General features: G+C 45.4%; 1 protein-coding gene across 3 annotated transcripts in view; it reads left to right on the top strand.

Moving 5' to 3' along the window:
- The window catches only part of TSHZ2 (teashirt zinc finger homeobox 2), a 409,116-nt gene that overhangs the window by 347,563 nt on the left and 35,477 nt on the right, over nt 1-26,076 (top strand). The window contains exon 3 of one of the 3 annotated variants that reach the window (XM_081148748.1): nt 6,924-6,967. The exons of the other annotated variants lie outside the window; for them this stretch is intronic. The gene's annotated coding sequence lies outside the window, so the exon portion shown is untranslated. Of the gene's footprint in view, nt 1-6,923; nt 6,968-26,076 lie in introns of those variants that run through there. 3 annotated transcript variants of the gene reach the window in all.

The raw sequence follows: 26,076 nt of genomic DNA, 5'->3' as shown, positions 1-26,076 counted from the left end.
TTAATCCCAGCATGGAGTCACAGAGGAAGGCAAGTGTTGGCATCCAGCAGACTTCGCTTTGCTATTTGCTGGCTGGGCAGGTGACTTTTGCAAGGTTAGTTAAGCGCTTTCAGCCTCAGTTTACTTCTTTACAGAACACAAATAGCATCTGACTTCCAGGATTTTTATGAAGATTAAATAATGTAACATGTATATACACACACACACACACACACACACACACACACACACACTAAAGGTCCAGCAGAGTGCTTGCAACATAGTAACTACCCCCAGGATAATAGCCATTAATATCATTACTCTTTGTTCTAAGCAGTTTCCTATCTTTTTTTAAACAATGAAATAAACTATTTAATGATTAGCGTATTCCCATTTCAGTTTATCTTAATCATTAAGACTCCTAGAAATTGTAAAACTCCTTTCTTAAAAGTAGTAATTCACTCTGAGTAACATTAAAAGGATGCACACATTTCATTACCATTGTTTTAAATATATTACAATCTTTGTTTTTTTTTTAATGAGGATAATCTGTACAAAAACCTTTGCAAAGAGTAAACATACATTCTAACTTATACTCTGAGTCATTTCTATAAGATAGCCCTATGTTTCTACTACCGATAGTAAGTAAATTAAAATATTGCTCAAATGAACTCAGAAATTACTCCTTTTATCTTTATTGTTGAAAGTATTAAGTATTACAGATGTCCCTCTTTTCCCCTTTGTCCCCCCCCCCCCCCGGCTTTCCCCACACTATTGTCTGGGTCCATGGATCATGCATATATGCATGAAAGTTCTTTGGTTAGTCTCTTCCCACCCACCCACCCACCCTCGCCTTCCCTCTGAGACCCCTCAGTCTGTTCCATGCTTCTGTGTCTCTGGATCTATTTTGTTCTTCGGTTTATTTTGTTCTCACATATGAGGGAGATCGTGTGGTACGTGTCTTTCTCTGCCTGGCTTATTTCACTTAGCATAATACTCTCCAGGCCCCTCCATGCTGTCCCAGAGGGTAAGAGATAGCAGTCTCCCATCTTGATTGTAGCGATGGTTACATAAATCTATACAAAGAGTAAAATTGCATAGAGCTACACACACACACACAAATGCAAAAACTGTCAAAACTAAAGTCTGCAGCCTAGTTAGCAGCATTGTACCAATGTCAACATCCTAGCTTTGATATTGCACCACGGTTCTGTAAGACTGATGTCACCAATGGGGAAAACTGGGGGCAGGGTGCTTGGGACTCAACTATTTTTAGAACTTACCTGAGCCTATAATTATATTAAATTTAAAAGTTTTAAAAATACTTTAATTTTTAAAATTTCAACTGCTTCCATAATTTGTATCTCATCCATTCAAGTGAAACGGGGAGGTAGGGGTCGTTTGTTCTCATTTTTGAAGGTTAAACTGAGATGCTGGGAGACCGTTCTCCAGTCCCTCAGAGAATAAGCAGTGGGGGGGGGGGTCAAGTCACTGAGCACCCAGGATTCTTCCCAGGTGCTGGCCCTGCACCCCGTCTCCTATGCTTTATGGGGCTGGTGTTCCCTCAACAAGGAGTGCGGCCCCTGAGGTTTAGGGTAAACCTATTGCCCCGGCCTTCAGGCAGATGTGAGCGGAAGGCGTCCTCTGGGTGAGGGTCTCAGAACAGAACCTAGAATCCCATGAACAGACATCCCAGTGGATTCCTGGAATAAAGGGAGGCAGAGGCGAGCAGCTCCCTCCCAGAAAGTGATCATTGCTCAAGTGCTTTCATACCCCTACGAGGTTTTTTGTTTTTTGGTGTGTTTTTTTCTCACAGGTATTTATCATTAAAACTGAAAGTAAGCTTTCTATAAATTTAGAAAACTGGCTTAGAGTTGGTAGAGTTACACCTATCCTTGCCAAAAACTCAATTTATCAATTGAACAAATATTTGTAGACTGTCTACCACGTGTGGGCACCGTGCTAAACGCTGGAGAGGTGTTTGTGAGCTAGACGGATCCAGTTTCTGCTCTTGAGGAATGTGGTTTAAGGTTGAAAAGCAATCGATTGCAGCCCGAGCTTTCCCACAATTGCAGCCCGAGCTTTTCTACTTGCTTGCCATGTGCCTTAAAAAGCTACCTGAGCCCTGCTGGCGTGGCTCAGCGGTTGAGCGTCAACCATGAATTAGGAGGTCACAGTTCGATTCCCGGTCAGGGCACATGCCCAGGTTGGGGGCTCGATCCCCAGCAGGGGGCGTGCAGGAGGCAGCCGGTCAATGACTCTGTCATCACTGATGTTTGTCTCTCTCTCTCCCTCTCCCTTCCTCTCTCGAAAGTCAATAAAAACATATTAAATGTGAATTTTTTTAAAAAGCTGCCTGAGCCTTAATCTCCCCCTCTGTGAAGTAGGTTTTTGGCCTTGGATGGTGTTGACCGACACACGTGCTCCCTCGCTCCACCTCTTGTATCCCAGGCAGACATCACTAATCAATCCTGGCATCCTTTCCCACTGAGCCTCAAGGAAGACAGACTTCAAATCCTTCAGAACAAATTGGCACTATTGGCATTTTGGGTGGATAAATCTTTGTGGTGGGGCTGTCCTGTGCATTGCACCCCTAGCTTCTACCATCTAGATGCCTGTAGCACACCCTGCCCTCAGCTTTGTTGTGATAGCGAAAAATGTCTCCAGGCATTGCCAATGTGCCCTGGTGGGAGGGGAAAATCACCCCAATTAGAAACAACTACTGCCCTGACCAGGTAGTTCAGTTGGCTAGAGCGTCGTCCCAATACACCAAGGTTGTGGGTTCGATCCCGGGTCAAGGCACATACAAGAAGCAACCAATGAGTGCATAAATAAGTGGGACAACAAATTAATGTCTCTTTCTCTCTCAAATCAATAAATAATTTTTAAGAACTCTTTTAATTGGATATGTTCAATACTTAGAGCTTATAGCTAACAAAAATTACTTACTACCTGGGGACCAGCTAATTTTTTCAGATCTTTTCTGATCCTTATATCCTATGGTTCCATCAATTTAGGAAAGTGAACCACATTTCTCTTTCTTTTAATGGTCTAGGGGAAAACAACATTTTCTGAGAAGGAAACTAAGGCACAGAGAGGTTCAGTAACTGGCCCAGGTGTCACAGTCATGCAGGGCAAGGCTGAAGTGCGGACACACAGCTTCTGAGCCCATGAGCCCGGTCCATTGGTACTCTGGGTCTGTCACAGATGACGGCCGGGAAACACCCACCAGACAGACGGTCCACACGGCGTTCAGGAGCTCGGACTCATCGGGAAGCATTTGTCTCCATGACATGGACAAATCAGCGTTTTTCTCCAAAGAAACCCATCAGGAGCAAGGCCTCATGGGTATCATGAATAATATAAATGCAGCCCGAGCCCCGCATCCAGCCAAGTCCCTGGAGTTTGTGTGGGTTGAGGGTGTGGAGAGATACAGACATAAATTCTAGCACAAACATCAGCTCGCGGAGGTCGAGCCCATTTTTGCATGGGTGTTACACTCAGGAGCAGTGCCCCTCCTTCATACAAAGATATTTGTAGAATTATATAAATGTTTACTGCGGCCTCTCCCAAAATGCCAAAGGGAATGAAGGCGCCCATCCATTAAAAATTGCTTTTCAATTCTTTTCACCCATCCACGTCCCCCGAAGCTCCACTCACGAAATACCAGCTGTCCCCAACAACTCGCCCAAAAAGTGCTCCAAAGTCCCCTCCAAATGCAGCCTCCCCTGGCCCTGTTCCCCTTCCCAAGCACCTCCTCACCTCCTTTCTACAGGTAATTTTCCCCCTCTTTAACTGTCAATGAATCAAGCCAGCCCTGGCTCCTTTAAATACTCCCTTCACCCATTTCCCCGATTTAAACCAGGACTAGGGGGGTACAGCTCCCTTCCGCAGGCAGGGCGGGTAGAGCAGCTTTAAGTACCCCTGGGGGAGGGAGGCTTCAGTCCTATGAGATAGAAGGTGGAACAAGCAGATTAATGAAATATCTGCAAAAGCACTTCAAAAAGTACAAAGAATAATAGAATATATTGTATTGGAGAAGCAATTTCTGGAAGGAGAAAATGACTTTTAGATGAATCTTGAAGACTTGACGGAAGCGGGACCCATGGAATCAGAGGTGACGAGTGAGCAAAGGAGAGCGGGTCCAGATGGCAGTGCCAGCAGGAACGAAGTTTCTGTGCAAGGAAGGGTCGGGTGCATTCAAAGAGCCTGGATCGGTCTCCAAACTCAGGCTCCTTCAGTTTATTTCCTGTCTGGGGCATTCTGTGACACATTTCCAAATGGAAAAATCATTCCCGGTCTAGCTAGCCAAATATCTTGAATAAATAATGTAGAAATTATTAAGACATTTCCAGAGGACCTCAGCATTTCCTGTCTTGACAATGGAGCTGGATTTGACATCAGCTAATTCAAGAGGTTACAAATAAAAGCTGTGGCCAATTCAAACTTCCCTTCCAACTGTTTTTTAATAATCTGAGAGTGGGCTCTGAGACAATACTTGTAACCAATTTCTTCAAACCATCTTAACATCATTCATTAGGTCATGAGCATGGCCAAGTGGACGTGCCATTGGCTAATCAAGCCCTGCCTTGTGGGACTAAGAGGGAACATGGAAATAACTTAGGACTTTATCGGTCAAACTATGAGATATTAAAAGAAGAGGGGGCTTTAAAGCAATAAGGAAATGTTCCAACAACATGCTGGATGCCTTGGGTTTAATCAGAGAGAGACTCACGCAGAAAGGTATTAAGAATCTCAGAGGGATTCATGCAAAAATATTAGCTCACATGTATACAGTGCTTTCTACGTGCCGGCTACTACCTAGTTTATTCCTGACAATGGCCCTAAAGGAGGCAGGTACGGATCCCCACTGGACCAACGAGGACAGTGAGATGGAGGAAGTTAAGTAATCTGCCCGGGATCACACAACCAGTCGGTGTGAGAGTCAGCCTGCGTCTTTCTGAGGAGCCTCCAGAGAAAACAATCAAGAGAAAATACTAAGAGCACCCTGTCCCCAAATCTAAATATTGCAGAAGCTGTACCCTGGAAGACTGGCTGTCCAAGGTCAAGTGGAGGCGAAACCGGGGCTTGAACACGGGTCTCTGGCTCCCAGGAACCATTCTACTTCCTGGGCATTAATTTTCCTATCTGTACAATGGGAACCAAAACATCTACTTCCCAAATGATAGATTCTCCAGGGAAGCTCCTCAGAAAGTAACAGCATGGTAAGAAATATTTAATAATTGGGAGTATCTGAAGTCAGACACATTGATTGGAATCAGCACTATCAATTATTATGAGTTTATTCATGGGTACTTTAGATCCCTCCCTCCCTATCAGGTGTGTTTTTCAGCTGTAAAATGTTAATAATCATACTTATCTCATGGGGTTCTGGTGAAGATTAAATAATATTATGCATGCAAGGATAATACCCTTTGCACTCTCTTTTGTACATAGTAAATGTTCAATAAATATTAAATAATAGTAATTGTAAAGAAACCATAGCTGCAACATGTGTTACGCTGTGCTTAATTACAAGATTGCAATACTGATTTAGATGAACCAGAGCATTATAGCTTGAGTAAGAAATAAAATAAACATGCAAACAACAGAACTTTAACCTAATAACTGACCACTCCCACTTCTAGCATATTGCTGGAAGTCGCTAATGGAGCTCTGCCCATTATTCATGATACGAGCAGTAAGGAATCATGCATAATGGAAGAGTCCCTGCTAACAGCACATTCACGCACGATAATTTAAACTTGTTTGTATGGAAATAAAGGACGAATCTTTGAAGTGAGCCTTAATGAGATTCTGCTTGATCCTAGTGTATCCCTGGAGAAAGAGTTCAGCTTTTCCTCCAGCATCCGGCGCTTGTTGGTGGCGTGTAGGGAAAGGCAGGGCTGACCTAAATTATGAATGGGACTCCTTGTCTTTGTGATAGCGGGTGAGGAGCGGGGCGCTTGTCTGGGGACACAGGGGGGATGGAGAGAGAGGGCCACAGCTCTCTTCCAAGGTGGTTTCTGAATCAGAAAATTGCAGGAGGATTTGGTGGCCAGAAGGCATTCATCATGAAAGGCCCTCCAAGGTCAAGGTCAGCTGGCAGACCCTGGCGGGAGATGCTGGTGTATTAGCAGAGTCCTTCACCTGGTCACATTGTGCTGGTGCGCGAAAGGGCTTTGGCTCCACCCCACACGTGTGCTGGGGGACCTGGCAAACAGCTGACATTGCCAAATGATGGCTGACCCGGCTGTTGTCAAAGTCTGAAGGAGTCTGGTGGCTGGTCAACGTGGTCTGGCTGTCGGAGGTCTCAGGAAGTGAGTGACAAGAAAGGGTGGATCATTCACAGGCATGACAGAGTCAAGAGAACCCGATTCCTGTTCTCCCCACTACGACCGCGGGTGCAAAGTATCAGCTCCAGTCCCAACATCTGCAGTTCCCTGAGTCTCTCTTTCCTTGTGTTGGGTTCTTACCAAATGTACGTGCTCTGGAACCCATCCTGTTTTTAAATAATTTGAATTAAACTAGGACAAATGTCCACCAACAGATGAGGAACAGAGAGGAACTCTCTGAGAAGCATCTCTGCATGGAACAGTCCCATGTCACAGACGCCCCTGTTGACACGGATGCCGGCCTGTGTGTGCATGTGGTCCACACATCACCCAAAAGAAGCACCAGCCTGGCCAGTCTGGCTCAGTTGGTTGAGTGTCGTCCCATGCACCAGAAGGTCACTGGTTCGATTCCCGGTCAGGGCACATGCCCGGGTTGCGGGCTCGATCCCCAGCAGGGGGCGTGCAGGAGGCAGCCAATCAATAACTCTCTCCCATCATTGATGTTTCTCTCTCTTCCTCTCCCTTCCTCTCTCTCTAAAAATATATATAAATATATATAAATTTATATAAATAAATATATATATATATTTTTTTTTTTTTTTCTAAAAGGACCATAAGTGTGGCTACTCCAAGAAGCGTGTCCACCTCTGAGAGCTGTAGAATTACGTAATGTGTTGGTATTTTTAATGCTGAAGAATCTCAATAGTCGAGTCACCACGTAGCCTCACACTCGGGCGTGAGTCTTCAGTGCTTCGAGCTGAAGGCCTGAGGCTCCGAGGTTCCACGTGGCATCCAGCTCTCTACTGTAACAGCAACCTCAGTCCAGTTTGGCTATTTCCTTCTGCTGAATCGATGCACCCTTACACGTCTGATTACTAACCACAACCATGGGCCAAAAAAAATGAAAATTAAATAAAATAAACAGGGCATGGGATGAGTCTTGGAGAAAACAGTGACCCCTTAATAATCAGAATCTTTGTGCGTTTCATCTCGTCACTACGCTAAGACGCCGAGAGAACCAGATTTTCAGAACAGGGCCTGGGCTTTGAGCTCAGGGGAAAAACACATGCCCCAGTCTCACCCGACCCAGACTTCGTGCCCCCTAACGGCACGCTCGCGCCAGCCCGGCTTCTTCAGGACGGCCTCTCTGCTTCCTTCTTGGAAGAGCAGGATTGGAATTTCATCGTATTGATCATAAATGGGGAAAAGTACGTTGCAGAATAAAACTTTAAATGCTTTCACGCAATTTTTATCACGGGGCTGCCTGTAATAGAGCTGACCTCATATTCACCTAAGACTTCCCTGGCTCCAAGTTCAGATTTCATGCCAATTAACATGTTAATGACATATATCATTTAAAGAACCCGTCATAACTTTTATCACATCCTATTACATCTATTTCCTCGTAATTAAATCAGAATTACAGGGTGTAATTACTTTTCTTTTCCTGCATACCCATTCCCTTTCAGACATTTAAATTCAAGTGCAAGCACTAAAAGACACTTAAAAGTAACAACCTAATAAAAATATTATCAATTAATGAAAGAGTTGCATTTCACCCACTATCCAATTTCTTTTTGACAAATTCCTTTCTCCCCACGTACTTGCGAGGACATGTCGTGATGGATCAGTCAAATGCTTTCTAAGTTTTCTAAATCGTTGGGGCCCTAGTCTCTATTAATAAGCAATGTTCTTACACATAAATATAATTACATACAATTATTAGCGGAAAAGAATCAGATTAGGTTTATTAAGGAAATATCCTATAATTACCCAAGTCTAAGACTTCCCTTTACATGTTCATTCAGCCGAGGGTTAGAGTTCGCAGTCATTCCACCTGCAAAACAGATATTGACTTAGATTTTGCTTGGGGAAGTTGATGACTCATGGCAGAGCCCAAAAAGGGATACGTCTTTGTTTAAAAGACTTAACTGCAATAAGTCTTCAAAGACTGTGGACCTAGAGGTGGCTATCTGACCACTACGGTCTTCCGAACCCTCTCAAACGCTGAATTTAAAACTTAAACTTACATCAGACCTAATTTTTAAACATCATTCTAACTTCAAGTAGTACCTGAAACCATGGAATAATTTATAGGCATGTGATCTTCTCTGACGATCTGTAAGAATTACGCAGGCGCACTACCGGGGATGAACACAGGTTATTTGAGCAAGTGGGCACTGAAAGGTGCACGGAAAGGGACTCCTCTGTCGTCAGGCTGAGATGAGAAAGTCGCTGAATTCTTGCCAGGCCTCTGTGGAGTCGGGGTTAAAGCCGGGGCCGGCAAACCAGGGCCAGTGGAAAGGGTGTGCTGGGAGACAAGCACACCCATCTGTGTGCAGCTCCTCCGTGGCTGCTTTTGAGCCGCGATGCCCAGCTGAACCGCCGCATGGCACAGAAGCAACCTACAGGGCACGAGCGGGCGTGGCTGGGTTCCCATGTAACTTCACTTCTGGGCACTGAGATCTGAATTTCATGTCATTCTTACATGTCCCAAAATATTATTCTTTCAATTTTTTTTTTCAACCAGGCCTTACAAAAACGGGCAACAGGGTGGATTTGGCCCAGGGCCCCCATTTGCCACCTGATTTAAGGGGTTGTTGACCAACATCAGGTTCTCTGGGTCCTTAAATCAATCTCAGCATCGCTAGGGCTCAGTGCCCTCCTGGGAGAGCGCAGAGCTGGTGTCCAGCTGTGCCTGGACCCAGAGCCCAGAACACACGTCCAACCACAGAAAGGCAGCCCCTTTCAGCTCTCCAAGCCTGGACTCTGAGCTCTTTGAGGGAAGGGCTTGCTGGTTCACCCCGATGTCTCCAGCCTTCGGCACAGAGCCCTGTGCCAAGCAGGTACTCAGACCTCATAAGCGGAGACAAGCAGCCAAGGATGTGGAAAAGACGGAGCATCCTTTGTTTTGTTCTCAAGCCAGTCTCTAATATCGTTAATGCTTGTGATAAGATAAAGCCATTACTTACTAGCAAAATGAATAATTCACCGTTTTTCAAAACCTTGTGGTTTGGACAACAAGGAAGACTGGCAACTGTGAGTACTGTGAGTGGTACGTCTAAATGACTTCTTGAAATAACAGAGCCCGCAGTCCCTGCAAAATCTGCAATATTGCCATCGATTTCCAAATGAGTTGAGGCCATTTCCTGACAGTTTGGGGAACAAGGGCCAACCCGTGAGGCTCCTATTTTGTCTTCAGCCTCTTACAATTAAGAGCTGGCCTTGCTTAAAGCTCCAGCTGTCATTATCTTGAATATTGAGATAGGACACTTTGATCCAAATGGAATCCGACTGCCAGATACAATCCGAAGTGAAGCTGCTTCCAAACGCATCTTTCACTCTGTACATCACCAGGCCGCTGACGTCTGTTTCAGCTGAGAGGTGGGCTGTTCTCCTGATGGCGCAAAGAAGAGCTGATGTTGCATGAACTTCCCTGCTGTTGTTTCTTTTCCAACTGACAGCTTCGCCCTGCACCCTGGGCCTGCCTGCTCATCTCCCAGAGACGGTCCCTGGTTCCCTCTCTCCCGATTAGCCTGCGCAATGATTGGGATAATTTAGGACCTGCACCGCTTCATCATCTGTACAGTTACATCAAATAAAGCATTTTAATACGAGCAGTCACTGCGTGTTTACTAGATCGTATTGCTGAGAGCTGAGCGGATGCCAGACACTGTGCCACGAGGGGGGAGGCGAAACCTGGAATGATGACACTAATAAGGAAATTACAAAAGGCCCAACAAATGGCATTTGTGTTAAATCAATAATGCTCTGTTTGTTTTTTTTAATTCTAATCTTTCTCGGAAAAAAAAAAAATTATCTTTCTAAACAGTTGGCGATTCCTATTCTTGTCCGTCTTCCTGAACATAATTAAAACCATGTTGTGGCGTCTACTTAAGACATCAACTTTCCCAAGGCTGTCTTGTCCACTGCGTTTTAAACAAAGACACTTGTTTTGGCATTGTGCCCTTAATTAATCATTTGAGTCTTTATTGCTGTACCAAAAAAAAAAAAGTCTTTGTTTAATGATTCATCACAAGCCCAATTTCTGCAGAACTTAATCAAATACAGAACCAACTTTCTAATTAGCTTATTAAGGTAGGCCAGGGTTTCAGGATGTTCGTCAATAAAAGGAATATTGGTCTATGGCATGGTGTTCATACAGGCTGCTTAGGAATTCTTTCACAAGAATGAGATGGACCCTTTGCTCTTGGAGTTAAGAAAGTAAGCCCGTTATTTATTAAGAAGAAAGAAAATTGGATGGCTCAGAGAGGGTCATTTAGCACTTGGGCCTCACCGAGGAAGAGGCCAAGGTGTGCGTGGCCAGTTTGAAAGGGGCCTTCAGAAGTCACATCTTCATTTGCAAATTTTATTTTTTTTTAATATATCTCTATTGATTTCAGAGAGAGGAACGGAGAGGGAGAGAGAGAAACATCAATGATGAGAAAGTCATTGATCAAGCCCGCAACCCGGGCATGTGCCCTGACAGGGAATCAAACCCCGATCGCCTGGATCCTAGGTCGACGCTCAACCGCTGAGCCATGCCCAGCCGGGCTTCATGTGCAAATTTTGAGGTGCACTCTGAGAACCAGATGGTGCGTTTCAGGGTAAAGGCGATGCTGAGCCCACCTTGGCTGGTGCCACTCGCTCTGATCCAGCCACGGACCCGGCCCTCCTTTCAGTCTGCTTAGAAACCACCAACTGCGTCTTCACCACACTCCACGTACATCTCAAGCACAATCCACCCAGAAGTCCCCAGTGCAAGAAAGAGCAAAACAAACTGAGCCATCCCTAAATGACATCAAGTCAGATCTAGGATTTTGAAAAAGGTCTGAATAGGACCAGATGATCAGAGGAAGGGATATATCATTGGAATGCAGTCACCTTAAAAATGCACCATTTCCTGGACTTGGTGTATGTGATCACCAAGAAGGAGTTGTGAGCATGTAAGCTCTTATCATCCTAAGGAAAAATCCTAATAGCCCACTACTATAATCACCTCAGCAATAGTAGTAATAGTAGTAGCATCACCTGTGCTGTATCTGTGAGAATTGAAAATGTGTGATGTTCATCATTGGTACAGTTTTGAAAACATTGATAGGTGCTGTAATTCAACGTTCCCTAAGTCCTGTTGCTCAGAGGCAAATATTATTGCAAGTGTCGTTTATGTAGGTCTTTCATTACGCCAGGCGCTGTGTTCAGCACTTCTTGGGCATCTCCTATAAGATGAGAAGTAATATCCCCATTTTGGAGATGTGTAAGTGGAGGCTTCATTGGACCTGAAGTTTTTATACAACCAGGACCATGGCCTTGGCATCTCCTGATCTTCTTAATGTGATGCCGAGTCCCAGAGGGTCTCCAACTCATCCCAGACTTGGCACCAACAGATATAAACAGAGAAATCACGAGCATCTCCCTAAAACCTACAGGCAGCTTCAGGAGTCTTGGTCCCCAAAAGAACCCTGCATCCTGCTGGGCTGGTGGGATCAGGATCCATGGTTAATAGCACAGCTTTAGAGTCTGGCAGGTCTGGCCTCAAACCCCAACTCCTACTGGGTCCCCAGGAGACTTACATCACTTCTCTACACCTGTTTCCTCACTTTAAAAATGTGGCTAGTTCTAGTACCTACCTCCTAGGTGGTATTAAGTGAAGCGATTCAGGCAGGAGCCCACACACAATACGTACTAAGTAAATGTTAAAACGTGTGGGCGCGTGTTGAGTGGGCACCGCGCCTGGGCTGCCATCAAAGCCCGTTGCACCGCTCTCCCCTCTAGAATCTACTCAGGGGCAGTGAGCGTCCCCTCCCCGGATAAAACTGGAGCCAACCCCAGACTTCCCTGCCAATTCTTAGGGAAGACAAGCCGACGGTCACTTTGAGACTCAAGTCAGGAACTCCATTTCGAGATCAGAGCACGGGTTCCCTCGGCTCCGAGATCACGGCTCCTGCTTCGGGCTGGAGCCCCCTGCGGGGGGAAGCAGGGCCCGGCCCCCCTCCTCTTCTCCTCCTGGCCCCCAGCCTGCTGATGGCAGGGGCCGACGTCTGGGGGGTGAGGTGGGCCTTTGAGACAGGGGCCGGGCAAGAAGGGTGTTCCCAGGTTGGGGGGCTCCCTGTCTGTGCTCCAGGCCGATGGTTAAAGCTGACTCTTTCTTTGTATTTTTTTATTGGAGTAAAACAGTTGTAACACAAACGTGTCATTTTCACCAGTTTTGAGTGTACAGCTCAGCAGCATCGAGAGCTTGTGTGTTGTTCTACAACCATCACCACCACCTGTCTCCAGGAGAAGCTAACTCTGTCTCCTGATGTCCCAGTCACCTCGGGCAGCTAGAACAGAGGACGGTAGGCTGAGTGGCTCATAAACAACAAAAATTTACATCTCAAGGTTCAGCAGCTGGAAGTCGGAGGCCAGGGTGCCAGCGTGGTTGGGTTCTGATGAGAGCCTTCTGTTTCTCACGGTAGCCTCACCTGGCAGACAGGGTGAGGGAGCTCCCTGGGGTCTCTTCTTTTAAGGGCACTAATCCCATTCCCCCAGGGCTCCACCCTCATGACTGAACTTCCTCCCAAAGGCCCCACCTCCTAATGCCATCTCATTGGGGATTAGGGTCTCAACATAGACATTTGGGGGAGATACAACATTCAGTCCATGCTTCCTACATTTTCATGGACTGTTAGGAACTTCTTTCTGGACCCTCTCCCTACAGTCCCATAATCCAGACAGACACCTCCATCTCCCAGATGGTGAGCTGTGACCGTCCACTCTGCTCCCAGGTGTCAGCACTCCCTGGGTAAGGGACAGCCCCATCAAGGACTTCTGAGCACCACCCCAACAGGGTATCTCCCCTGCATGCTTCATGTTCTCTCCTGCATGGCCCACAACAAACACCCACCCTTCCCCAAGACTTGGAGTTTGTCTTAATTTGGGTTCCCCCAGAAGTCACCACTGAGACAAGGATTTCTGACCCAGGAGACACCAGTAGGAGAGTGAGGAAGTAAGACAGGGAAGGGAGGGCAGCCAAAAGCATCTCATATGAGCTGTCATGTGAGCAGAGAGTCGGGGAGCCTTGTAGAGCACAGGCCTGAGTTATTCCATCCAAGGGGGAGAAGCTGGCTGCTTACATACCAGCTCCTGTCTGTCGTTGCTAGAAGGCCACAATGTGTGTTTGTATGGAAAGAGGCAGGGTGTTGACTGGACATTCATACACCCAGCAGGGTACCCAGTAGGCACTGGCAACCAGAGAAAGCCCATGGGCAAAAGACATCAGGTTCCAGCCATGGAAATCTACAGTTGACTCGAGTGGGAAGGGCATGGGGATGGGCCAGGGCCCCTCAGAACCAAACCTGTGCACTGCATTGGTTTCCATGTCCACTTACCTCCTCAGCGCTTAGCACACTGCCGGGCATATAGTATGTGCTCAGTAAATATTAGTAAAATACATGTAGCCGTGAATATGTGCTTTGAGGTATGTACATGTATATAAGTAAGTGTGACACGTCAAGAACTAGAGCAGGGACTCTGAAGTCATATGCCACTAGGAGCCAGAAATAAATTAAGAGAGCCAGCATGGGAGACAACAAGGAGGGGGGCAGGGAACGTGGTGAACTGTGGAGCACTTGCCCCGTCCAAAGTGGGTAGCAGCTAGTCACTTTCATGCTGAAATCTGGACCCAGAGTAGCCAGTTGCCAGATCTCCCAAGAAGAAGCTATTATGTGAGATTTTCTGATTTTTTTAGCTTGTGCTTGACTCCAGCATTTTCAAAAAGCCCTGTGCAGCTCAAAAAGCAAGAAAAAGTATCTTCAGGCCAAAGCTGGTTCTCCAGCCAGCAGTGGGAGGCGGCTGGTATCAAGCCACATTTGAGATAAAAGGTATTTCTCTTCCCTTATTGTCTCCTACGTGGGCTCTGTTGGTACAAAGCCAGAGCATTCCATGCTAATGGAACAAGTAGGTTTGGCCACCTAGAGGCAGATGGAGGAGGGAGGTGACCTCAGGTGATCTCCCACATGCCAAAGGGTCTATTAATCCACACGGAGCCACAGGCTCCCTTTGTGACTATTTTGCCAGCAGCCTTCCTCTCCCCACGTCGCCCCCTCCCTTCCCCATCTGCTTACACCATCAGCTAATGAGTGGGACTCAGTGGTGGGTCAGAAGAGACTCGGGTATCCTGCCAGGACTAAGCTCTGTGTTTGCAATCCTGTGTGTGCTGGTAGGGTTGCTAGGCAGCTGGCAAATGTGACCCCTCCACTGGGGCCACACCAGAGGGAGGTCGGGGATGGTGTGTTCTGCCAGGGGACAATGAAATCAAGACAGTGAAGTCACCCAAGATAAACTCAGGTGGATTCTGTTCTGTCCCAAGGGGAGACACACTCATTGAGACAGGAGTTCACTCACCTACCCCATGGATTAATAAAGGAAGTAAGACTTTCAAATATGGGACATGCCCTGTGGATAGGAGCCTAAGTGGTTTCACCTCTTTGGGGAGGAATTTAGCAACAGCTGGCCAGATTTTAAGTATTCATTCTCTTCAATCTGCACGTTCATGGCTGGAAATTTATCTTTTACATGTATCTGGGCATATGTACAAAGATTTGTGCACAGCGATATTGCCTGCACCTGGAGGACAAGAGTTAAAGCCATAAACTCTGGGGCCAGACACCCCGGGTTTGAATCTGAGCTCTACTGCTTAGCAAGCTGGACAATCTTGGGCAAGTCACTTCTCTCCCCTATGCCTCAGTCTCCTCATCTGAGAAATGGGACTATTAAAATACCTATTTCATATGGCACAAAGGAGGTTAAATGAGTTTATATGGTCAAGCACTATTTAAATGTGGATATTTTTCACCCATTGGAATTGCATAAGCATTTTTTAGTTTTCCATATCAGAACACTTAATAGAGCCTTTTAAAAGAATAAAGTAAATCCCTATGTATTGATATAGAACAATTACATAATTTATTATTTAGCAGAAATATCAAGTGTCTATAGTATTCACCTCGGTGTTAAAAAATAATATACAAAGCTGTTTCTAAAAATTATACCCAACAAAGCTGCTTCTAAAAATAGTTTTGTGTGTGTGTGTGTGTACACACTTAGGTTTATCTATGTAGAAATGTTTCTACAAAGCTCAGAAATGAGCACGAGGGTTGGAGGGGCGCTTTTTATTTTTCTGATGTTGGAAATTATTTTACCAAGTTTTTGTGCTATTTTTTTCCCCCAAGAAAAATCTCTTTTAAAAGAAAAATCCATGACTAAGCTCAGTGGCTGCTAGCAGTGGACGCAAAACCAAGGCTCCTGACCTCCTGCTTCCCCGGGACCCTTCTGATCTACCTCTCGGGTGAAGCTGCCGCTCGGGGAAATAACCGGGCCCCCGAGTGGGCAGGTCCGTGGGAAGCTCTGCTTCTGCCACTTCCCTGCTGGGTCACCTGAGACAAGACATGTCACCTGTCTGCCCTTCTTTCTTCCTTTCAGTGAACAAGAGCAGCTTCTTAAGGTTTTTTAGAGAGCTGATTGAGGATGTTTGTAAAGTACGGAGGCCAGGGCCTGTCATATATAAATAGGGGTTATTGTTATATATGGTGGCTGATTTCCCGCTACAGGCTTTACAAAGGTGGCAGGAATCAAGATGTTCACTGTTGTCACTTATGCAAATTAAGAAGACAACACCTAGGGAAGAAAATACCTTTCCTGCCTCTTTCTCTCTCTTTTCTTTCGTCTTTAACACACCCCATTACCAAAAGCCCTTAAGGCTTCTGTTGATAATTTACACAAAAAACACATTAAAAATCAGCAAAATGCCAGGTTGGCTATTGTCTAAGATTCATCTTTCTAGTCCAAAGCACAGCTTGAAAAATGCCTGTGGGGGGAAAAAATTAAAATATGTGATGATAAAATTATCGATGTAGTTGATTCTAGAGAAGCAGCTGACACTGCTGAGGCCTCACTACTAACCTGAGGCCCCCTCTGCATCCCGCCCGCCCCATCCCTGAGCACCCCCATACAGGCCCCCTCCAGGCCCCTGGACAGTGCCGCTTTTATTACCCTGGGACGGTTTTTCACATTATTTAGCTATTTATACCTACCTATAAAATTTCCCCAATCCATATACTATCTTAACTCTGTAATATAAATAACAAAGAGGAAATACATTGTAGTAAAATAACATGACACGTTATACATGTCTTTGTGTGTGTACACACATGTGTGCGTGTATATATATTAAATATGTGTGTTTATGTGAATATACACATTGAACACAAACACACACTCAAGCACCACTGTATTAACAGACTTAGGCAAAAGTCTGGATTTAAGAGAAGTAAGACAATATTTAACCAACAACTATTTGCACCTTTTAGTTATATTTACATTTTGAAATAAAAGCTAAATAATCCATGCATGTGGACATATGTGCCTGTGTGTGTGCACATGCTCACATTCTCTTAGTGCCAACAACTACCACCAGGGCAAAGGAGCCAGGGAAGGGTTTAAGCAGGGGGTTCGCACAGTCAGATTGGCAATGAAGGAGGGTTACCCCAGTGCCCACGTGAAAGGCCGATGGGTGGAGACAGGAGGGGAGGCAGGAGGCCACTGGAGGACCCTGCAGCCACCGTCAGCTGCAGCAGGGACCGGAGGGAGAGGAGAGAGGAAAAGTCTCCCTGCCCCAGCGCTGAGCCCGGCAGGCACTTTGGGTGTTCGTCAGAAGTCTCTGTAACTGGCAGGATGATGGTGTGGGAAATAGAGCATCCAAATAGGGAAAAACACATGCTTCGCTGACAATACGGGAGCACTGGACATAATAAAAATACCCAGAAAATCTGCTAATCTGCCTCATTTCTTTGTATAGTAGTTGGGTTTTATTTATTTGTAAGTTTCCCCTGAATCCTGAGCTCCTTCAGAGCTGAGTCTTTGCTCCTTTTATCTCTGTGACCCTAACTTCTAGAACAGAGATTAGCATCTTTGTCTGTGGGCCAAATCCTGCTCACCACCTGTTTATGTAAATAAAGCTTTATGGAAACAGCCACACCCATTCATTAATTAATTACCCTGCTGCAGTAGCCCTACAATGGCAAGGTTTAGTCTTGATATGGAGACCCTAGGGCCTGCAAATTCTAAAATTTTTACTATCTGGTCCTTTAAGAAAAAGTTTGCCAACCCCTGATCTAGCATCCTGCAGAGAACATAGTAGATGCGACATAAATAGTTATTCAATGCTTAAATGTCAATAATAATAATAGGACTTCCATTCCTATATAGAAATAATCATATATAGAAATAATCCATTGGTTCCTTTTTGGCTAGCTCACCCCTTGAACTTAATCTCCAAATATAATTTTTTTTTCTGAGTCTCACTCATTCTCTCAATTGATCCAGTCCTTTGGAGCTGAACAGAGTTTGAAGACAGCAAACTGAAACGTCTCGAACAGATGTGTTCTCAACCTTGGCACTATCGACATCTTATGCAGGATTGTTCTCTTGTGGGGCTATCCTAGGCCTCAGGGAATGTTGAACAACACTCCTGGCCTCCACCCACCAGGTGGCAGTAGCACTCCCTCTCCTCCACTACATGACCATCAAAAATGTCTCCAAGGAGACCAAAGCCTCCTGCCAGTTGAGAACCATGGCTCTAGAACAGCAATTTTCAACCTCTGTGGCAAGAATTTTTAAAACATGCAATACCTGACTATTTAGTCAGAGGCACCGACCTCTTTTCCCTTAGATTGTCAAATAAAAAAATGACAACAGCCAGCACAATAGCCGTCTGGTATAAATGAATCAAAATTATACCTATTATTTTGGTCAGATGAGCAAAAAAATATAATATGATTTTTGGTGTGCCGCAGAACTTCAGTAATTAGTTTATGTGCCATGAGATGGAAAAGGTTGAAAATCACTGCTCTAGAGAGAGAGATTATAAATAAGAACTCCGTACTGGGGGCCACTTGTAAATGTCCCTGAAGATAGTCCCCACGTTTAAAAAGAATACTTGAAAAAGAGTTGATGAGATCCAATAAGTATGGTAAATACTGTATGCTCTACATCCCATTTGGGGAGCTTGTATTCCCTGCTAGCATAAAAAGAGAAAGACCCTCAGTAGAGTCTTGGTCAACCCGGTCTCACCCCAACATGGTTGACTACACAGCCATCTGTCTCTTCACATAACACCTATTGGCCTCCCACAAAGCTACATTTCCATGGAAACCAATTTGAGACATTTGGGTTTAAACTAAGACCCTTTTCTCTGCAATGGTGTATGATTTTCTCAGTCCCTCACTGAGCCATGTCACAAACACCGCGATTGCCTCCTTACTAAGGGTCAGGCACTAGCTGGAACCAGCTGGAGATGGAGCAGTAACAAGACCCACTGTCTCCACTTGAAAAAACTCACATCCACAAAGAGAGCGAATATGGGCCCAGTTTCTGATCAAACTTTCCAGGAGACAGTTTTGGGGAAATGAATGGAACAGACCTCTTCTGAACCCCTCCTCTTATTTCTTGTGATATTTCAGCCCCATCTTAGGAGGGCACAAAAGTGATTCTTACCAGATGCGCACGGTTTTATTTTTTTCCATTTTTTTTCTTTTTAATTAAATTTATTGGGATGACATTGGTTAAAAAGATTATATATAGGATTATATGGGTTTCAATTGTATAGTTCTATGATACATCATCTGTACATTGCATTGTGTGCCCACCACTCAAAGTCAAATCTTCTGTCTCCTCTTTAACCCTGTTTACCCTTTACTACCCCCACCCCCTCATCTGGAGACCACCACTCTGCTGTCTGTGTTATGAGGGTTTTTTCGATTGTTTTTTTCTTGTCGGTTTATTTGTCGCTTTCAGTTTTACATCCCACATGAGTGAAATCATGTGGGCCTTGACTTTTTCCATCTGACTTATTTCACTTAGCATGATATTCTCAAGATCCATCCATGTTGTCACAAATGGCAGTATTTCATCTTTTCTGATAGCTGAGTAGAGTTCCATGTGGTTTTCAAGGAAAAGAGTGATGTTGCTTGGAATAATGAAAAAGGAAAACCACTCAGGAATGTGTACCTTCTCAGGAAGGAGGCCACTGAAAACTCTCAGGCCCGCCCCTACAGATCCAGCTTCAAACCCACAACCCAGCAGCCTTAAGCAGCCTCTGGCTTCGAATGAATTGACTTCCACCCCCACATGCACACGGCCAGTCCGGCCTCTCACTGACCACTGCATAGGATTCATTTCCAAAGGGCCTTTCTCATAATAATCTAGAGTCCAAAGGACAGGAAGCAATGCTGGGGAAGAGTGTCACCTTCCTTGTTCACTGTACAATATATTTGTCCTAATCACCCCTGAATACACTCACGTTCAGTACAAAGCAATGAAGTCCCCTTCGGTTTACAGTCAGGACTTCAGGAGCAACACGGCTCAGTGTTCAGAGCTTAGGGTGACGTACTAATACTTAGTAGAGATTAGAGTTCCTGCTTTGGGCCAGTTCCCATGAAGGGCATTACCTATTTAATGCCTTTCTACAGTCTTAGCCCAATTTTACAGATGAGAAAACAGGGGCTTAAAAAGGTGCAGTCACTTACCCAAAGAAAGGCACACTGCCTGATTAGAAACCCAACGCCTTGGGTGCCTCCTTGTGAAACCATGTATTTGGACGTTGGTGAGCTTGAATTTCAGCCCCGGCACTTCCCAGCTGGGGCATCTCGCATGGATTATATACTTTTTCTGAGTGTCAGTGTCCTAACCTGTGACAGTGGAGACAGGCTTCTCTACACCCTGGGCAGCAGTGCCTACTTAGCCCAGAGGAGGGTCTCAACCAGCTGCACACTCTTTCCTCTTTCGGAGTTTCCTGTAGACCTCGCCAACCCCTTTAAGAAAATCTCCCCAGAGCAATGTGTTCCCGAGACGGCTCTGAGAACTGCCACGTGTCACCTCTTCCACGCAGGGGCTCACCCTCCCTCTCAGGCAGTCCATGATGGGTTTGAAATGACCAAGCCAGCAAGTAACCAATTCATCCTTTACACCAGTGCTTCTCAGCCGGGGCGGCTCTGCCCACCCTGCCCAGGGGACATCTGCATTACCTGGAGACATTTTTGATTGTCACTACTAGAAGGTGGTGGCACTGCCAGCATCTAGTGAGTAGGGGCCAGGGATGAGGCCATACATGCTACAGGGCACAGGGCAGCCCCCATCTCACTACTAATTATCCAACCCAAATGCCAGCAGTGGCAAGGTTGAGAAACCTTGGTTAAAATCCAGGTTTATTTTGTTTCTCTGAGGGTTTCTAACCCTCAGCAGTATAGACATCTGGGTGCAAATATTTCTGTCTGGGGGGCCTGTAGGATATGTATAGGATGTTTAGCAGCACCCCCGGCCTCTACCACTAGATACCAGGAGCTCTGCGCTCTTCTTCCGTCTTGACAACAAAAATGTCTGCAGACATCGCTAAACGTCCCCCAATACCCTCCTTGTACCCCAAACTCCCTCTCCTCCTTCTCTTGGATGGAGGCAAAGTCACCCCAGTTGAGAACCATTGTCCTAACCCAAGGAAAATCAGTTTAGCTATGAAATAAGAATAACAAAACAGCCCTAGAAGGTATTAAGAGAACGTTGTGGGTAACCGCTATTTAGGTGTGTGGGATTTTTTAAGTAGATGTGTGTATGTGTGCAGATCTGTTAACTACCTGGGCATATCGGGCAGAAAGAACTGTTATCTCTTGTGATTTCCTGCCACAGTATTGTTGGGGCAACAAGCTGTTGCTATCCCAGCAGAAGTATTATTACCTGGGTCACCTGGTTCCAGGGACTCCAACGAGGATAGAAATAGAGAAGTATTTCCTTTGTTATTATTGCTGATGTTCTATTTTTAGAGCCCGTTATTATTCCAAAATAAATTAGATCTTAATTTGAAGCAGTGTTACAAGGATTGGAGCCGCCAGCAGCTCCGGTAGCTCCGCGACTGACCCCACGAGGGGAGGCTGCAAGTCTCTGTCACCCAGGGGGCTGCCGGTCCTCAGATGGGCTGACAGGAGCTCCAAGGTCTAGGACCAGGCGAGCGAGGCGCTCATTTCCCTAGAAGGAAGCCCGTCCCCCTCCAGCACACTCAAAATTTACATCTGAAAAACCCGAGGCATCTTTGCTGATGTTCGTTTATTACAAATTTCCATACAACGGAATATTATTCAGCCGTGAGACAGAAGGCAATTCTGCGGATGAACCCGGAGGACATTATGCTAAGTGAAAGAAGCCAGACGCAGGAAGACAGATACTGCAGGGTCTCAGTTATATGCAGATTTTTTTTAAGTCAAATTCATAGAAACAGTAGAATGGTGATTGCCAGGGGCTGGGGGTGGGGGAAATGGGCCCATGCTGGTCACAGGGTCTGAGCTTTTAGTTTTAAGATGAGTAAGTTGGGGGTCTGCTTACAGCATGGTGGCTGTTAATAACACTGTATGCTTGAAAGCTGCTAAAAGATCTTTAGCATTCTCAACACACACAGAAGTGTAAGTGGGGTGATGGACGTGTTAATTAAGATGATTGTGGTCATCATTTCACAATGCATGTTTAATCATCACTTGAAATATTTACAGTTTTATTATCAGCTATACCTCAATGTGGCCTTTGGAAAAAATAAATATCCACGGCCGGGAAAACTGAGCCACAACCAAGACCTAGTGAACGTCCCATGACCATATAAAGCAGGGGGCTACAGATTTTTCTGTAAAGAGGCAGACAGTAAATATTTTAGATTTTTCAGTCACACAAGCTCCGTTGCCACAGCTGCCTTCTGCCTCTGCAGGGTGAGCCCAGCCAGGAAGGTGCGTCGGTAACAGGCCCGGCTGTGTTGCGGTTCAGCTTCCTACGGTCACTGGCATTGGGATTTTGGAATTTAAAATTTTCATGTAATGGTCACATCAAAAAATACTCTCCTTTTCATTTTTTCTCAACCATTTAAAAATGTCAAAACTGCCCGGCCGGCGTGGCTCAGCGGTTGCGCATCGACCTAGGATCCAGGCGATCGGGGTTCGATTCCCAGTCAGGGCACATGCCCGAGTTGCGGGCTCGATCCCCAGTCGGGGGAGTGCAGGAGGCAGCTGATCGATGACTCATCATTGATGTTTCTATCTCTCCCTCTCCCTTCCTCTCTCTGAAATCAATAAAGATATATTTAAAAAATAAAAATAAATAAAAATAAAAATGTCAAAACTGCCCTGGCAGGTGTGGCTCAGTTGGTTGAGCATGATCTCATGCACCAAAAGGTCACGGGTTCGATTCCTGGTGGGGGCACATGCCCAGGTTTCAGGTTGGGTCCCTCGTTGGGTTGCTTACCGGAGGCAACCGATCGATGTTTCTCTCTCTCACTCCCTCTCCCTTCTTCTCTCTCTAAAGTCAATAAAAACATATAAAAAGTAAATTAATTAATTACAAAGAAATAAAAATGTAAACGCCATTCTTAGCGCGTGAACAGGCAGATCCAGTCCATCCACCTCTTACAGGGAATGTGACAAAAATGGGAAACTCTACCATCTCCCAAATTCCCACTTTTCTGTCCTTAAGATGGAGAAGACCACTGTGGTTATTTGGAACGTGGCTTGGTTAGCTCTACAGGAATAATCTGCCAATACCTGAACTTCTGGAATGTTCTGTGGTTAGTGAAGGGCAAACTTGGAATAACCTGATGTTGGCTTATCTCTTTTCCTGCTATGATTCCATGAAATAGTGTTTCAAGGAGAAATTAATCAATGAATTGGATTTCTTTTGGACTTCCTGGTTAAAAAATAGAAAAGAAAGGAAAAAACCTTCAAGTTCTAAGTCTCGTAAAACACAAAGCTCTCGGGCCCCGTGTAAAAAATGTGCCTCCGATTTCCGTCTCCTCTCCCTGAGCACGGTCACGTGTCCACGCTCAGGGGAGAGCCACTTGGCTCAGAACTTCTTGCTGGTTGGTTATAAATTCTTCATCAACGCTGAATTAAGTTTTTAAAAGGGATTTCTCTTTTTTTTTTTTTTTTTTTTTACCGTGATCACAATTTTCAGATTTTCGACTACTTATAAAACTTTTTCTTTCCCTCCCCGTCTCACGGAGAAAGTCAGTCTCTTTTAAGATAGAAGAGAATTTGAGAACAGATTAATGACAAAGACAAATGATGATTTTTATTTTAGCGGAAGTTTCGGTGCGTTGTCTGCCCGGCCCGGGGAACTGATAATAAAGTACATTTGACATATAACTGCATAAGTTCTTTGCTTTCAAGTTCAACGGTGGATCAAAAGAGCGAATTCTCTCTTGAAAAAGAAATGTCCTGGAAGAAAAAATAATAGGAAGGTTGGGGGGAGACCTCATCCATCCCTTTTGTCTCTCCCTCTCCTCTTTGTGGCCCAGAGACCCAGCGTTGAGTGACTTCCTCAGAAAGGAGATCAGTGAAATTGTCAGTTGATTACGTCTCCTTGATTAGCATTTATAAGAGCCCTGTGATACAGTATTTGCATTCCTATTTAGCCGTGATTTTTGTGGGGCACCAATGATTAAACTTGTCACAGGGCTTGATTGACGGGGTCAGATCTTCACTTTCTACTCTTTTGAAATTAAAAACAAATGTGTCAGCTCCCTTCATGGGCCGGAGCGCCGTGAAGCTCGCCTGCCTTGTCATTGCAGATAGGTCAGGAATGTTTTAATTTTAGGGATGGATTCTGCTTGTCAAGTAGAGTGTGATGGCGTGTGGTTCTGGAGATGAGATGTGAAGGGTGTAAAACAAAGAAGGGGAAGAACAAAGACAAAGACACTCACATTATTAGACAGATTTAATTAGTCTGAATGGATATTATGCTAGATGAAGCAGTGAGCTGTGAAATTAACCCTTGATTACGGATTGGCGGATCGGACTCATAAAGGGAATCAGACCTTTGTGGAGAGAGCGAGGTGTGATTTCAGCTTCCCCTGCCCTTCGGGGTTGCATGCCAGAGCCCCCCCTTGAACGCCAGGATGGGTGGAAGGAAGCTGCAAGTTCGTCTCCAGCTCGTGCGAGCAGGTGCACCTGCAGGAGGAATTCCGTCTCGCTCCCCGCCTCCAGCTTGAGAGAAAGCAACAAGCGACAGTGGGTGGGTGTGACGCTGAGGGGCTCACAACCATACAGGTTTCGGAATCCAAAATAGAGACAGCAGATGGCTAAGTCTGAAGGACCGGCGTTTCTTTTGTGTGTCTTCGTTGAATAGCTCTGTCAACCGGGGTGGAGGGTCACCTCCTGCAAAACAGCTCTATCAACTGGGGCTGAGGGTCACCTCCTGGGAATGTCCTTAATACAGTCTTCCTCCAACATGTTCCCACCTCTCCGTGCTCTTCTCTGGTGAATCCTAGCTTCATCGTGGCTCCTAAGAATTCTAGCCATATTATGAGGAAGATGGGAGGTCTAGGGACCTGACCCAACATTGGTGTCCAATTAAACAAAAATCGCTCATGCTAAGGGCTTCAACAAGGAAGGGACAGTCGCCAGTGACAATGCACATAAGAATATGTGTGGGTCTGAGATGATGTGACCTTCCAGGAACCCATTAACTTATCCAAATCATCAAAGAGGTAAAACTCTGCTGAGAATGCCCTTGTGTAACTGTACCAACTAATGTCTACTTTTAAGTGACTCGATCTAAATTATTCTCCAGCACAGGTTCCAACAGGGGAAGGGTCTGGGCTGCATTGTAGAGAGGAGGCATGTCCATTAGACTGGCCCAGAGCCATGTGGAAAGCCAGCCAATTAGGAATTGAGGAAATGGAGTTATAGAGCTTGCACTGTGGTGCTTCCCCAAGCTCAGTCTTCTCCTTGGTTAATGGGGAGCACAGCTCCTTCTCTAGCCACCTCTCACAGTTGTTATTAGAGCTCAGCGTAGAAAGCATGGCCCGAATTCTAAGTCACCTCTTTAGCTCTGGCTCCAGTCTTCCCCAGCACGGCTTCTCACCTTGATGCATTAAGTGAGACCAATTCAGAAAACTCTTGGCTGAGGACCCCCCTGAACAAAGAGTTTTCAAATGTGGCCTTGGGACTCTGGATCCATTGCAATAGCTTGCATATTATTTATTCCCAATTCCTGTTGAAGGCTGAGGGTGGCCAATGAGCTCTCTGGCATTGCACTGCGATTTTCTGAATGTTAGAGACAGAAGAGAATCTGTAATCCAGCCCTGACTCTGCTATGGGAGTGCCGTGTGTGTGAGCAGCGTGCTTCCCAGGTCAGGGTGGGGAAAAGGTGGCCGTCCTTGCACTGCCAGGAATGAGAGGGTCCTGTGATGAGCATGTGCTTCGAGTGATGGGACTATGGGGTCACACTGGTCCAAGAGATGCCTGTATTTCGAGGTCCTTTGCTTTATGTTCTCCAGAATCAGACCATTTTTACAGCTAGGCACAGCTACAGTGTTTAGCTGTAGAAATGCATCACTATGTGGACATGAGGGTGGTTTTCTTCCTAAAGCTGATGTTTTGTTTCTGAAGAAATTCCTTTCTTTGCCCCCAAGTAATAAGAGAAACAATGTGTTGTCTCCAATTTGATTTCATTGAGTTTTAGAGAAAAAGGGACTTTTAGAAATCAGCTTATCAGGGAATTCCCCACACTTGGTCCTCTAGTCCCTGAAGCTGTGCAGGGTGATTTAGATGGTACTTGGATGATCTTTCTTTAGGGGGGAGGATTATATATATTGATTTTCAAGTGTATTCAAATGCATGTATATCAGAGTTTCTCCACTTCAGCACTATGGACCTTGTGGGCTGGATAATTCTCTGTTGTCGGCAGCCCTGTGCAT

The sequence above is a fragment of the Miniopterus schreibersii genome, assembly GCF_964146895.1.
Source record: "Miniopterus schreibersii genome assembly, chromosome: 10".
Classification (NCBI taxonomy): Eukaryota; Metazoa; Chordata; class Mammalia; order Chiroptera; family Miniopteridae; genus Miniopterus; species Miniopterus schreibersii.
The sequence above is the reverse complement of the archived record's forward strand: the minus strand, read 5'-3'. Positions and strand labels throughout refer to the sequence as shown.